The sequence below is a fragment of the Octopus sinensis genome, linkage group LG8, assembly GCF_006345805.1.
Source record: "Octopus sinensis linkage group LG8, ASM634580v1, whole genome shotgun sequence".
NCBI lineage: Eukaryota > Metazoa > Mollusca > Cephalopoda > Octopoda > Octopodidae > Octopus > Octopus sinensis.
The window spans coordinates 26,748,500-26,763,499 of record NC_043004.1 but is presented as its reverse complement, the minus strand read 5'-3'; the positions used below and the strand labels follow the sequence as shown (position 1 = coordinate 26,763,499).

General features: G+C 40.8%; 1 long non-coding RNA gene across 1 annotated transcript in view; it reads left to right on the top strand.

Moving 5' to 3' along the window:
- LOC118764419 overlaps positions 1–13,874 on the top strand; it is a 15,512-nt gene extending 1,638 nt beyond the window's left edge. The window contains exon 3 of the long non-coding RNA XR_005000233.1: positions 13,762–13,874. This is a non-coding gene — a long non-coding RNA (uncharacterized LOC118764419). The remainder of the gene's footprint in view (positions 1–13,761) is intronic.
- Positions 13,875–15,000: the final 1,126 nt, after the last annotated feature.

Below are 15,000 nucleotides of genomic sequence, written 5' to 3'. Positions count from 1 at the left end.
GGAATCTTTCACATGCATTCCTCTCTGTGTCCTTGGGAAAGTCTATGAACACTTCCTTGATCTTGGTCTCCAGCTCAGCCTTGGTATTGCAAACACAGTGGTTAATGTCTTTCTCAATCAAGCTCCAGGTATTGTTATCCATGGGGTTACAATTGGGGAAATTAGGTAGCCAGAAATTGGGGCTGTTTAGAAATTCTCCACCAACCACTAATGACTCTTTCTGGAGGTATGGCAAGGAGCTGATACCTTCTGCAACACATATGGCCTTCCAGCAACAACCCACTCCAGCTAGGGTTTGAACACATTCTCCAGCAGCTTCACATAGCCATCTGAATTGAGCCGAAGGCTCTATTCAAAGATGTGGGGCAGCTTAACATCACCTCACACTTGAGACATACACAAAAATGCTCACAATTTGGATGGCTTTCATTTAGGTTATGTTTTACATTCTTTACACTCTTTTACTCTTTTACTCTTTTACTTGTTTCAGTCATTTGATTGCGGCCATGCTGGATCACCGCCTTTAACCGAGGAAATCGACCCCTAGAACTTATTCTTTGTAAGCCTAGTACTTATTCTATCGGTCTCTTTTGCCGAACCGCTAAGTTGCGGGGATGTAAACACACCAGCATTGGTTGTCAAGCAATGTTGGGGGGACAAACACAGACACACAAACACACACACATATATATACATATATACGACGGGCTTCTTTCAGTTTCCGTCTACCAAATCCACTCACAAGGCTTTGGTCGGCCCATGGCTATAGTAGAAGACACTTGCCCAAGGTGCCACACAGTGGGACTGAACCCGGAACTATGTGGTTGGTCAGTAAGCTACTTACCACACAGCCACTCCTTCACCTATATTCAGAAAATATTGAACAACAGTCATGATATTAGCAATTTGATACCTAGCCCAAATCACCATGATACGGGTAACTCTTTTTCAACATTCACCTGGCTTCCAGTCCTCCATGCCAACTAAATTTTTCTCAACTACAATAATCTTTATGCTCTCCAACACTATTGACTGTAACCAATACATCAAGCTGTTCCTGAAAATGAAACTGTCAAAATTAACACTGTATATATATATATATATATATATATATATTTAAAAAAGGAGATGTGGAACACGAGTTGTGATATATAAAAAAAGGAAATGAAGAAAATGCTGACAAAATAATTTAAGTAAGGGGGAGTGTATTTAATTTTTACCGGTTGCGCATTTGTTATGCTTATCAAAAGATATTTTTTAAGAGAGATTGAGTTCCTTTCTGATAGATTTTTTTCTCTTATCTGAGAGATAAGAGAGAAAAATCTATCAGAAAGGAACTCAATCTCTCTTAAAAAATATCTTTTGATAAGCATAACAAATGCGCAACCGGTAAAAAGAACTTTCACCTAATTAAATACACTCTCCCTTACTTAAATTATTTTGTCAGCATTTTCTTCATTTCCTTTTTTTATATATATATATATATATATATACATATATGCATACATGGATGCAGCTCTCAAGCTGAATCTACTAAAGAAAGGTAAAGAAAGATTTAAATATATATATATATATATATATATATATATACATGTATTGATAAAAAAACGGTAAGACAACAAAAGAAAGAAAGAGACCTCAATATTATGTAAAATTGCCAGACATCAGTTGAGGACTCTACCCAGCAAAAGAATTCAGTATATTACATCGATTATTCTATGAAAAACATACCTATACCATCAAGGGAACTATACGCTAAGAAACTTTTGGAGAAAATTACAGACCTGATTAAGCGAGGGCATTTTTCCGATGGCCGGATAACTGAAGAGGTGGCATCATGGATTTCCACTTCAGCATCTAAAACTCGGTGTTTTATCATGGCTACCGAATAATTGTCACATCTTACATTTACAGATCTATATATATACATATATATATAAGAGAATTTGTATGTGTGTGTCTGTCTGTGTGTGTACGTATGTTCATTATGCATTCCAAAAGTAAGTTGCTGATTTTGATGTATTAGATATCAAAAGATTCAGTACTATTTTCGCTACCAATTAAACTTTATTTTCATTGACATATTTGCATTATAAAAATTTGAAATTATAATCTTTTCCATAAGGAAACCATTGTAAGAATTTTATACCATGACAACGATGTCACATTTTCTATATTTGTGTGTACCTTAGAAGACATCCTTCATCACAAGACACACCATCACTCATTCTATCTCTCTCTCTCTCTCTCTCTCTCTCTCTCTCTCACACACACACGCGCGCACATCCATTTCATATACACATCTTTCATTTTCTTATTTCCTTCACTTTCTGCTCTCTCTCCCTTTTTTTGCTTTCTCTTTTCTTTCAATTTCTGCTCTCTTCAAAGCATCATCATCATCATCATCATCATCATTTAGCGTCCATTCTCCATGCTAGCATGGGTTGGACGGTTCAACTGGGGTCTGTGAAGCTGGAAGGCTTCATCAGGCCCAGTCAGATCTGGCAGTGTTTCTACGGCTGGATGCCCTTCCTAACGCCAACCACTCCGTGAGTGTAGTGGGTGCTTTTTACATGCCACCCGCACAGGTGCCAGACAGAGCTGGCAAACGGCCACGAACGGATGGTGCTTTTACGTGTCACCGGCACGGGGGCCAGGCGAGGCTGGCAACGGACACGAACGGATGGTGCTTTTACGTGCCACCAACACGGGGGCCAGACAGAGCTGGCAAACGGCCACGAACGGATGGTGCTTTTACGTGTCACCGGCACGGGGGCCAGGCGAGGCTGGCAACGGACACGAACGGATGGTGCTTTTACATGCCACCGACACGGGGGCCAGACAGGGCTGGCAAACGGCCACGAACGGATGGTGCTTTTACGTGTCACCGGCACGGGGGCCAGGCGAGGCTGGCAACGGACACGAACGGATGGTGCTTTTACATGTCACCGATATGGGGGCCAGACAGGGCTGGCAAACGGCCACGAACGGATGGTGCTTTTACATGTCACCGACATGGGGGCCAGACAGGGCTGGCAAACGGCCACGAACCGATGGTGCTTTTACGTGTCACCGGCACGGGGGCCAGGCCAGGCTGGCAACGAACACAAACGGATGGTGCTTTTACGTGCCACCGACACGGGGGCCAGACAGGGCTGGCAAATGGCTACGAACGGATGGTGCTTTTATGTGTCACCTGCACGGGGGCCCTGATGTTGATCGACCTCAATTTGGTTTGATTTTGATTTTGACTGTTCTCACTGGTCTTGCCGGGTTTTCTCACGCACAGCATACTTCCAAAGGTCTCGGTCACTGGTCATTTCCTTGGTGAGACCTAAAGTTCGAAGGTCATGCTTCACCGCCTCGACCCAGGTTTTCCTGGGTCTACCTCTTCCACAGGTCCCCTCAACTGCCAGGGTGTGGCACTTTCGCACACAACTATCTTCAGCCATTCTCATCACATGACCATACCAGCGCATACGTCTCTCTTGCACACAACAACTGATGCTTCTTAGGTTCAACTTTTCTCTCAAGGTACTTACACTCTGTCGATTATGAACACTGACGTTACACATCCATCGGAGCATATTAGCTTCATTTCTTGCGAGCTTACGCAAATCCTCAGCAGTCACAGCCCAAGTTTCACTACCATGTAGCATGGCTGTACGTACACATGCATCATACAGTCTACCTTTTACTTTGAGCGAGAGGCCTTTTGTCACCAGCATGGGTAAGAGCTCTCTAAACTTTGCCCAGGCTATTCTTACTCTAGCAATTATACTTTCAGCGCACCCGCCCCCGCTACTGACTTGGTCACCTAGGTAACGGAAACTATCAACTACTTCTAGCTTTTCTCCCTGGAAAGTGGCGGAAGTTGGTCTCAGAGCATTTTCAGTGTTAATTGTTCCTGAGCATCTGCCACATACAAAAATCATCTTCCTAGTTAGCCTTCCTTTGACATTGCTGCACCTCTTATGTGTCCATAGCTTACACTTGGTGCATCTTATAGAGTTTCTACCTACACCTTTTCTACAGATCGAGCAGGGCCATCTACCTGAAGGCGTTTGTGATTGGTCTACCTTCCTACTTATTAGGACTTTGGTTTTGGCTAGGTTGATTCTAAGGCCCTTCGATTCTAAACCTTGTTTCCATACCTGAAACTTCTCCTCTAGTTCTGATAGAGACTCAGCAATTAGAGCAAGGTCATCAGCATAGAGGAGCTCCCAGGGGCATCCTGTCTTGAATTCCTCCGTTATTGCCAGGAGGACTATGATAAATAGGAGGGGACTGAGGACTGAACCTTGGTGGACCCCAACCTCTACCCTGAATTCTTCACTGTACTCGGTGCCAACCCTCACCTTACTAGCAGCGTCTCTGTACATGGCTTGTACAGCTTTCACTAACCATTCATCTATCCCTGCTTTCCTCATTGACCACCAGATGAGGGATCGGGGGACCCTGTCGAAGGCTTTCTCCATATCAACAAAAGCCAGGTATAGGGGCTTGTCTTTGGCTAGGTATTTCTCTTGCAGCTGTCTTACCATGAAAATAGCATCAGTAGTACTTTTCCCTGGCACGAACCCAAACTGCATCTGATCTAGGCTAACTCTCTCTCTAATTAGTTGGGCTATAACCCTCTCCGTAACCTTCATTACCTGATCCAGCAGCTTGATACCCCTGTAGTTATTTGTATCTAGGGCGTCACCTTTACCTTTGTAGCAGCTGACTATTATGCTGCTACACCAATCATTGGGAATGACTCCTTCGTGTATCACCTGGTTAACTATACGGGTGACTAGGCTATAGCCGACACTACCAGATATTTTGAGCATCTCTGCAGTAATTCCTGATGGGCCTGGGGCTTTCCCTGTTTTCATGCTTTTAATTGCCTTATCTACTAAGGAACTGTCAACTCGGATTGCTGGTCCCTCTGTTGGGTCAACATTCGGCAGACTCTCTTTATCCCATTCATTTTCCTCATTCAGCAACCTTTCATAGTGGCTTCTCCAAACCTCTCTCTTTGCATCCTCATTTAGCGCAAGTGAGCCGTCATCCGTGCGAACACATTTTTCTCCTACCACATCACGATTCTCACTCACACACTGTCTTGCTATACGAAATACCTCAAGTCTTTCATCCTCACAGCGCAGGACATTGGCAAATTTTTTCCTATCTGCTTCCCCTCTGGCTAAATAAACCTGCCTCCTAGCTTCCCTTCTTGCAGTCTGATACACTTCCCTGCTACCACCGTTCTTCCAGTCCTTCCAAGCCTGTTTCTTTTGTCTAATAGCCCTGTCAACAGTATTGTTCCACCACCACGTTATTTTGGGTCTTGTGGGGACTTTGCACCAGCCACAGATCTGGTCAGTGGCTTTCAGCAGGTTGTCCCTTAGAAACGCCCAGTTATCTTCTACCCCATGTGTAGCTATGCCCCCTTCTATTTCGTCGAAGGCTTCAAGTAACATGTCTCTAAATCTCTGTCCGTTAGCAGGGTCTTTAAGCTTCCAGACCCTTCTTCTCCATGTTGGTCGTCTTCTAGTCGTCCTCTTAGTCCTGATCCTAAAGTCACTGACTACCATTCTATGTTGTGGGGTACATTCTTCGCCTGGGAAGGTTTTGGCATTCATAAGCAGCCATCTTTCCCTTTTTCTGGCAAGGATGTAGTCGATTTGGCTAGTATGCTGGCCCGAACGGTAGGTGACCAAGTGGCCTGTTGGTTTCCTGAAGTTAGTGTTGCAAACCATAAGACTATTCGCATCACAGAACTCCAGCAGCCTGGTTCCCTCCTCATTGCGAGAACCATAACCATAGCCTCCATGAACGCCATAGAAGCCCTCAGCATATCGTCCAACATGCCCATTGAAGTCACCAGCCACAAAGAGAAGGTCCCTGTTGTTCGTCAATGAGGTGGTCTGCAGTAGGGTGTCATAGAAACGGTCTTTCTGTCCATCGGGTAACCCTGGCTGAGGGGCATAGGCCGATATAATAGTTGCTAAACTATGATGGAGCACTCAAGAAATTAATTATAACGGAATGACCAAGTGAAAGACAGATAGCGGGTGGGAGACAGACACTGATGTTCCATACTTTATGTGTCTTCTATAGGTGAAAATGAAGGAAAATTGGCACAAAGAGAGGGAGAAAGTGGGAGAGAAGGGGACACTGAGAACCTCAGAAATGAGGTCGTGTCGTACAATTTTAAAGTCTTTTCAATTTCGTCTGATGTTTCATGCATACGTAGAATTAGGCATTATTTTTTCTTTCAATTTCTTATTATAATCTATGAAGACATTCTACTGTTAACATATGACAACTTCACTACATTTCCTTCTTTTGGAATTAAGAAAGGTATGCAAAAATAACTTCCTTTGCCACACACACACACACAGAGTATGAATTATGTTATTTTTTTGCTGTGTGCTAAATTACAGCTCAAATCATATGGAAATTACCTTTTCCTATTCTCTCATTCCTGTTTGTGATGAGCGTATTTCAAAACCTGATCTTCCATTTAAACTTACAAAGAAGTTTTCTCAGAAATCCTGTCCTTTACCTGTTGTTTCTAGCTTGTCTGAGATGACATTTGCATACCCCACCCCACTTATTTCTTTCCTTAATTTACTCACATTCCTATGTTTTCCATACAGGAGATTCACATTTCATCTGAAAGCGAGTAGCTGATGGGTGTCTGAGGTGGTGGAAGGAGTATTCAGTATTTCTTTCAGAAAAATTAAATTTTCAAAAACAAATTATATTTCCCACATTCGTAATCTCTTTATTTTTCCACATGCATAAAAAGCAAAATTTGAAAAGCAGTTGAAAATTAGGAAATTTTGGTGGGAAGTGGGGAAATTATAATTTTGAGAACATGATTTCTGGGCAAAATCATATTAACCCCTTTTTATTCCATAAAACAGTACCCTTCTTGAGAATATAATTCACTTTTATGCAGATTGTCTCCTCCCCACTTCACTTCTGGACAAACAATAACTTTCATTACACCAGTAATCCTCTCCATTATATATATCAGCTAACAGAATGCATTATGCAGCCAAATCATTCAGAATTTACCACTTTTCATAATAACTGCATACAAATTGAGATATGAATTTTCCCACATCTCTTCATTTGTTACTAAAACGTCAAATTATACATTGCACAACTTCAAATTGCTATGTCTTCCATCTTAGATGTTCCTTAATTGTTCACTCTTTTCACCCATATCACCAAAACAAAGACATTTTTATTATCTCCACAAACAAGGGCCACAAAGAGAACTGCTTCTATTCGTGCTCATGAAAACTCACTTCAGTGTGAACAGCACCTACTCTCTAATAGTCAAAGAGCTACAGCTATGCGAGTGTCAGTCTCACACTGAATGATTGCAATGACTTTTAAAAGCCAGGTGTAAAATAATATCAACACAGGCATCCAAGACTGAGGTAGACCACCATATGCATTTTCTTCATAATCGGTGCACTACAGAAGCAATGTGAGCAGCAGAGACTCAGGAAGCACATTCCATATGTCTTCTTCAAAACAGACATACAACTGCAGCAACCCAATCTGCTGAGTCTCAGGAACACCGTTCAGCACGCCTTACACTGAACCAACGTAGAACTGCAACAAGCCAAGCAGCTGAGTCTCACCTCTTACAAGCATCCAATAGGCAAGCATGTATTAGGACAAATTGCAGTACAGACAGTGTTACTACAACGAATTAAAGTGTCCAACATATAATGCCAGCTGCCCCTCCGCACATACCAATTTCCATTGGTACATTCTGCAAAGAGAAATTGGCTCTTAGATATGATCCTAATTTAGATTACAGTGAAGATCCTGCTGTAAGAGTAGGTGGGCTTTTGCATCTGTGCAGATTCTGTGGGGCAAAGAAGTTTGTGTGGAATGTATTGCTCTGGAGGCAAGCTTCAGATTCCTGTTTTACAATCTCCTCCACAGGCATTATTCGACTTGCTAGGTGGGTGTACTGCAGAATCAAAGCACTTCCTCTCCAACATTTGATGCTACAATTCTGCTTTCCAGATGACATCTTTTGGCATGACTAAACAAATAGCAAAGGAAGGATTTCAGACAACATTCAGAGTTCAAGGGCAGGTGTACTACTTGATAGGATCGTTTCTACCATGACAAGGCCAAACCTCTGCAAATTTACTTTATGGAGAACAACCAGCAGCAGTTAAGGAGACACTGTCAGATAATAACAACCTTGCATGAGGACATCGTTTCTGCTCTGCAGACCATGTTTTTGGCCCACAATAATTTGATTCAACAGCTCAAAGTTGCAGTTGAACGGACACAAATTTTAAATGACTTCACACTATCCATAAGAGCCAACAAAAAAAACCCATTGGACAGCACTTAGGTCGATACAATGCCTTTGCAAGGGATTTCAGACAAATATTATGCCCATGGTCACTTGGACAGCCACTGTCACTAGCTATGCTGATAATACAAAATTATCACAGGTAGTAAAAAAATCAACATGATGTTGTAAGCTTACAGTGGGACCTGAATTCGATATCCAAGAGGACTGAAATAAACAACAAGCAGTTTAATGCTGGAAAATTTCAAGCACTACACTATCAACTCATGAATGCACTACAGCCTGCATATACAGACTCTGAAGACACTGCAATCCCAGAATCACAGGCAGTGAAAGATTTGGGGATCAGTGTGAGCAATGACGCATTATTTTATATGCACATTACCAAGATGGCAGCAAAGTACAGACAACTGGCAGGATGGATACTGAGGTCCTTCAAGACAAGAGACCAAGAAACCATGTTGACTCTGGGGAGAACCTTTGTTCTCAGCTGCCTGGACTACTGCTCCCAGTTATGGTCACCACATAGTGCCAAACTAACAGCAGATCTTGAAGCAGTCCAATGCCACTACACTAAAAAGATTGAAACAGTGCAGCAGATGAGCTATAGGGACAGGCTGAGAAAACTGCAACTTTACTCCCTGGAGCAAAGGTATGCCAGGTATGTAATAATCTACTTATGGAAAACTCTAGAAATGCTAGTACCTAATTTGAGCATTGAGTGTTAAACAAATGCCAGAACAGGCCATCATTGTATTGTACTAAAGGTACCATCCACTCCATCTAAATTCAGGACTAGGTACTGCAGTAGTCTAGGGTTCAAAGGTTCACAGCTCTTCAATGCTCTGCCACAAAAACCAAGAAGCCTGCATAAGATGGAAGTAGATGTCTTCAAAAAGGAACCAGACATCCTCCTCGCCACAATAGTACATGAACCAATAGCCCAACATGTTGTGCAGGCGAAGGCAACAGAATCAAACTCCCTTATACACCAAATAGACCAACAGCTGGGACAAAGGCACATACAGGAGTGATGATGTGAAACACCCCCAGACTGAGGAAATCAGAAAGACCATGGTGGTGCTCCAGCATGACTACAGCCATATGACTGAAACAAGTAAAAGAGTAAAAAGGTAAAGAAATATATGTGTGTGTGTGTATATACTATAAATTACAAGAGTAATAAAAGCAAAAATAAGGATAATAAAAGTAAAAATAAGGATAATAAAGTTAGATACACATATAAATAAGATTTAGCAAAATTGGAATAAAGTAACAAAAGAAATAAAAACATAAAGTAGAATAAGAGATAAAGAGATAAGATACTGTCGAACTGAGAACAGGATTTTGGCTTTGATGAGATGGTAGTGATCATAAATAATTTCTTAGTTTGACCACTCATTGAATTATAGATTAAGGTTGTAGTTTGATATCATTGTGATGAATGGTCAGTTTACCCAAACTCACCACTAAAAATTACTAGCTTTATAAATTTATAGTATATGTATGTGTGTGTATACACATGCACTCATACATATATATATATATGCTAACATGCTCGAGTGTATACAAGTATGCCTCATTATGCACAGCTTTAAATATATGAATCTGCACATACATCTCCACACATATCTGTTTCTTTATTGCCCACAAGGGGCTAAACATAGAGGGGACAAACAAGGACAGACAAACGGATTAAGTCGATTACACCGACCCCAGTGCGTAACTGGTACTTAATTTATCGACCCCGAAAGGATGAAAGGCAAAGTCGACCTCGGCGGAATTTGAACTCAGAACGCAACGACAGACGCAATACCGCTAAGCATTTCACCAGGTGTGCTAACGTTTCTGCCAGCTCGCCACCTTATCTACAGCTCCACACATATCTACAGTTACACCCTAGTAAACATACACATACACTAACATATCCACATATCTTTAAGCACACGTACAGATATATATATATATATATATATATATTCACATATATTTAGAATGACAAGGTTGTCAGAATGTTGGATAAGTATATATATATTTTTTCTTTACATTTTATTTAAACTTTAAGCACTTTCTTCCTTTATCAGATTTATCAAAAAGTGGTTTAAACTTAGATTTCTTGGCCTTTATATATATAAAAAAAATTGTGGGGTTTGTCAAGCATATATATATATATATATATATATATATATAAACATAATACATAGGGTAATAATAAATTATTATTACCAGTGGCCTAGCACAAAAAACGAATTAGTCATTAGACTATATATTATTCATATAGAAATACAATAAGAGGCTTCCAAATAGGAAAGCATTGTGCTAGGAAGAGCAGTAGAAATCTCAAAAACCACAAAAAAAGGATAAATTCTCGAAAGGAATGAAAATTAAAAACGTTTACCATCTCAACTATTTGGAAGCCTCTTATTGTATTTCTATATTTATATATATATACATCATGTCATTGAATGAATAGAGCAGAATGCAGGCCTGATTTCACCTAATAGATCTATGAGAATAAATGGTTATGGCATAAGCCATGGTACACTTGGAACAGCTGTTAGGATAAAACTATTGCATAGCTCCTTTCCTTTACTCCCTTCTGTACTAAGTATTTTGTATTCCATGCACATGCATGCATTAATCCTACTTGAGTTTATTTGTCTTTCTATCACTTGCTCCTACATTATTTGGCATCTTCTTCTCGCTGCTGCTGTCACATGCCTTTGAGACATCAGGTGATGAAGTGTTTCTGCACAATAGAAGTGACGGGAAACTGTTCAATTTCTCACGTCTGTGTGCCAAGACCAAAATCAGAAGTGTCCTGTTCAAGGAGATGCTCTTTGCTGATGATGCCGTTCTGGAATCACACACACAGAAGAAGCACTGCAAAGGCTCATCAACTGTTTTGAGCAAGCATGTAGCGACTTTGGCTTAGTTATCAGCGTCAAGAAGACCAACATCATGGGTCAGACTACATCGGACATCCCAAACATACATATTAGAGACCACAGACTACAGAAAGTGGAAAAGTTTGCCTATCTTGGCTCTACCATCACCTACAGCCTATCCTTTGATGCTGAGCTCAATATACGCATTGGTAAGGCAACTGCTGTGATGGTCCAGCTCTCCAAACGGGCATGGGACAAGCTGACCAAGACCACAAAGATGAAGATTTACCAGGCATGTGTACATACACACACCAAGAGCGTCGCCTAAATATCTTTCACCTGCACTGCCTCCAGAAAATCCTTGGCATCAAATGGCAGAATCATGTCCCCAACAAAGATATCCTCAAGCAAGCAGGAATACCAAGCATGTTTGCACTCCTCACACAAAGACGTATGAGATGGCTTGGAGATGTTAGCCGTATGGAAGATGGCAGAATCCCCAAGGACATACCCAACGGAGAGCTTGCTGGGGGCACTAGGTCTGTGAGAAGACTGTTCTTATGGTACAAGAATGTTTGCAAAAGGGACATGAAGGCTTGCAACATTAATATTAGCAACTGGGAAGCAGTTGCCAGCAACTGTGGAGATTGGCAACGTACCGTAAAAGAGGGAACACAAAGGAGTGACAGCATGGAATGATGAAATAACCCCAGATGCAATGTACAGTGCAAAAGAGCTTCCTCATGTTGCATAAGATACTTCGTGGGATTTACATTTCAATTTCGCTTCAACCTATATGGTGAGAGATTCTAGCAGTTCAAGTCCATTTATTAAAGTGAGGAAGATTTGATTAGGAAGAAAATAAAAGAATAAAAACACAAAGCAGCTAGCATGAATTGGGTGGGGTGTTAATGCTTGTGGTCAAGAAATTAGTGCTAAAAAATATAAAAATAAAAATAAAGAATCTAGTGTATATGAATGGGCATTAGATAGGCCAGCTCAGCATGTGTAAGCCTTTGATGTCTTGTGGGTAGGGCAGTCAAGTATAACACCATGGTCAGATTCAGGTCTTTAGACCTTGTGGCTGCCAATGTTTGGACACACACACACATTCATATGTATATGTGTGTGTGCATGCCTGTATACACATGTGTGTCCACCAACACGTGCACACATGCGTACACATACATACATTCATTCATAGATACATACATATATATATACATACATACATACATACATACATACATACATACATACATACATACCCACAGACATCGGTCATCCGGTCAATAAGCACAGACATCTATTCACTCACATACACACAGTCATACACTCACCCATATATAGTTTGGCATCACTTTGCTCAAGTACACATATACATCCCACTAAATTTACACACATACTAACCACCACATGCACATACATAGAGACACACACACTCACCTGGGTATGCATACACACACATGCACACACACACATATACTTATACACACACATATACTTATACACACACACATACATAGACCCCTGTACATGCACATACATACACACACACTCACATACACACACACACACACACACACACACACACACACTCACACACACATACATGCACACAGACGCATGCATGCATATGAATGTGTGCGTGTGTCCAAACATTGGCAGCCACAAGGTCTAAAGACCTGAATCTGACCATGGTGTTATACTTGACTGCTCTACCCACAAGACATCAAAGGCTTACACATGCTGAGCTGGCCTATCTAATGCCCATTCATATACACTAGATTCTTTTTTTTTTTTTTTTTAGCGCTAATTTCTTGACCACAAGCATTAACACACACCCCACCTAATTAATGTTAGCTGCTTTGTGTTTTTATTCTTTTATTTTCTTCCTAATCAAATCTTCCTCACTTTAATAAATGGACTTGAACTGCTAGAATCTCTCACCATATAGGTTGAAGCGAAATTGAAATGTAAACCCCATGAAGCATCATATATAACCTGAGGAAGCTCTTTTGCACTGTGTATTGCATTAGGTGTCATTGCATCATTCTATGACCCCCTAGGGAGCCGTGTAATATGAAGCCAAAATGATTTTTGTGCTAATAAATGCTTCTTGTTACACTCCATCTTCTGGATTAATCTTTTAATATATATGTAAGGGCAAGCAAGTCAATATACAAAAAAATATTAAATACATTTGATACAAATAATGTACATATGATTACATTTAGATAGGTCTAACTTACACAGAATAGAAATGATATCAAGAATTAAAGGGGTTGAAAAAGAGATTTACAAGTCTAACAGCTGTTTCTGGGGGCTTGGTGGTCCAAAATATTGATTGTAAATTCCATCATCAGATAATACTAGCCTCCGTCTCCAGGGAAGAATTTCATAGTATAGGGCTTTCCACCTCTTTTGTAGTATAGATCCCTTGGTGGCATCAGGATATTTTTTGTAGACATGCCCAAGAAATGTTTATCCATGAGTGTTATCTATAAGCAGTGCTTGGCCAAGCAAAAGGTATATAGTTTATAGACGAGAGACAGATATTCTCCATATAGAATACACTTTGTAGTGCTCAAGAGATTTAAACTTAAGCAGGTAGAGGAGTAAATGTAAGGACAAGCAAGATACAAAAAATATCAAATACATTTAATACAAAAGATGTACATATGTGTACTTATAAAAAGGTCTGCCTTACACAGAATAGAAATGATATCAAGAATTAAAGGGATTTGAATAAAAATTTTACAAGTCCAACAACTGTTTCTGGGGGCTTGGTGGTCCAAAATAATGATGGCAAGTATTCAGTGGCCTAAGTTTCCAGAAGTCTTTGAGTACCCTAGCTCACTCAGCAATGGAAAGCTTGCAGTTTACACTCACATTGATATAGGGTATTATCCAATGATGAAATCAATTTGCAATCATTATTTGGGACCACCAAGCTCCTAGAAGTAGACTCTCTCCCTGATGAGATGGGCTATGACCCTCTCCGTGACCTTCATCACCTGATCCAGCAGTTTGATACCCTTGTAGTTATTTCTATCTAGAGCATCACTTTTACCCTTGTAGCAGTTGACTATGGTGCTGCTATGCCAGTCGTTGGGTATGACTACATCATGAACTACCTGGTTTACAATGCGGGTGACTAGGCCATAGCCCACACCACCAGATGTTTTAAGCTTCTCAGCAGTGATTCCTGATGGGCCGGGGCTTTTTCTGGCTTCATACCCTTAATTGCTTTATCTACTAGGAAGCTGTCTATTCAGATAGTTGGTCCTTCTACTGGGTCAACATTTGGCTAGCTCTCATCCTCCCATTCATTCTCCATATTCAGCAGTCTTTCTTTTCAGAATCATTTAAAGCAAGTGCACCTCAGACATATATATATATATATATATATATATATATACAGAGAGAGAAAGGGGGAGAGAGCGAGAGATAGAGGGGGAGAGAGCGAGAGAGAGAGCGAGAGAGAGAGGAGGAGAGAGCGAGAGAGAGAGGGGGAGAGAGCGAGAGAGAGAGAGAGAGAGAGATGTACATAACATTTTTAATGTCTTTTTTGTCATGTCTTGTGAGGGTGAATGGCTCTTTTCCTACACAGCATACTGTCAGTCAGAGTGATCCTTTGTCATCGCCTTTGATCTGAAAACAGAGAAGGAGATGGTGCAAGAGAGAGATTTGGTAATGTTGCTTATTTCACAGGTTTCTATAAGTCCACAAAGATTGCCATTGTTGCTCTGTGTTGTTGTTGTTTAG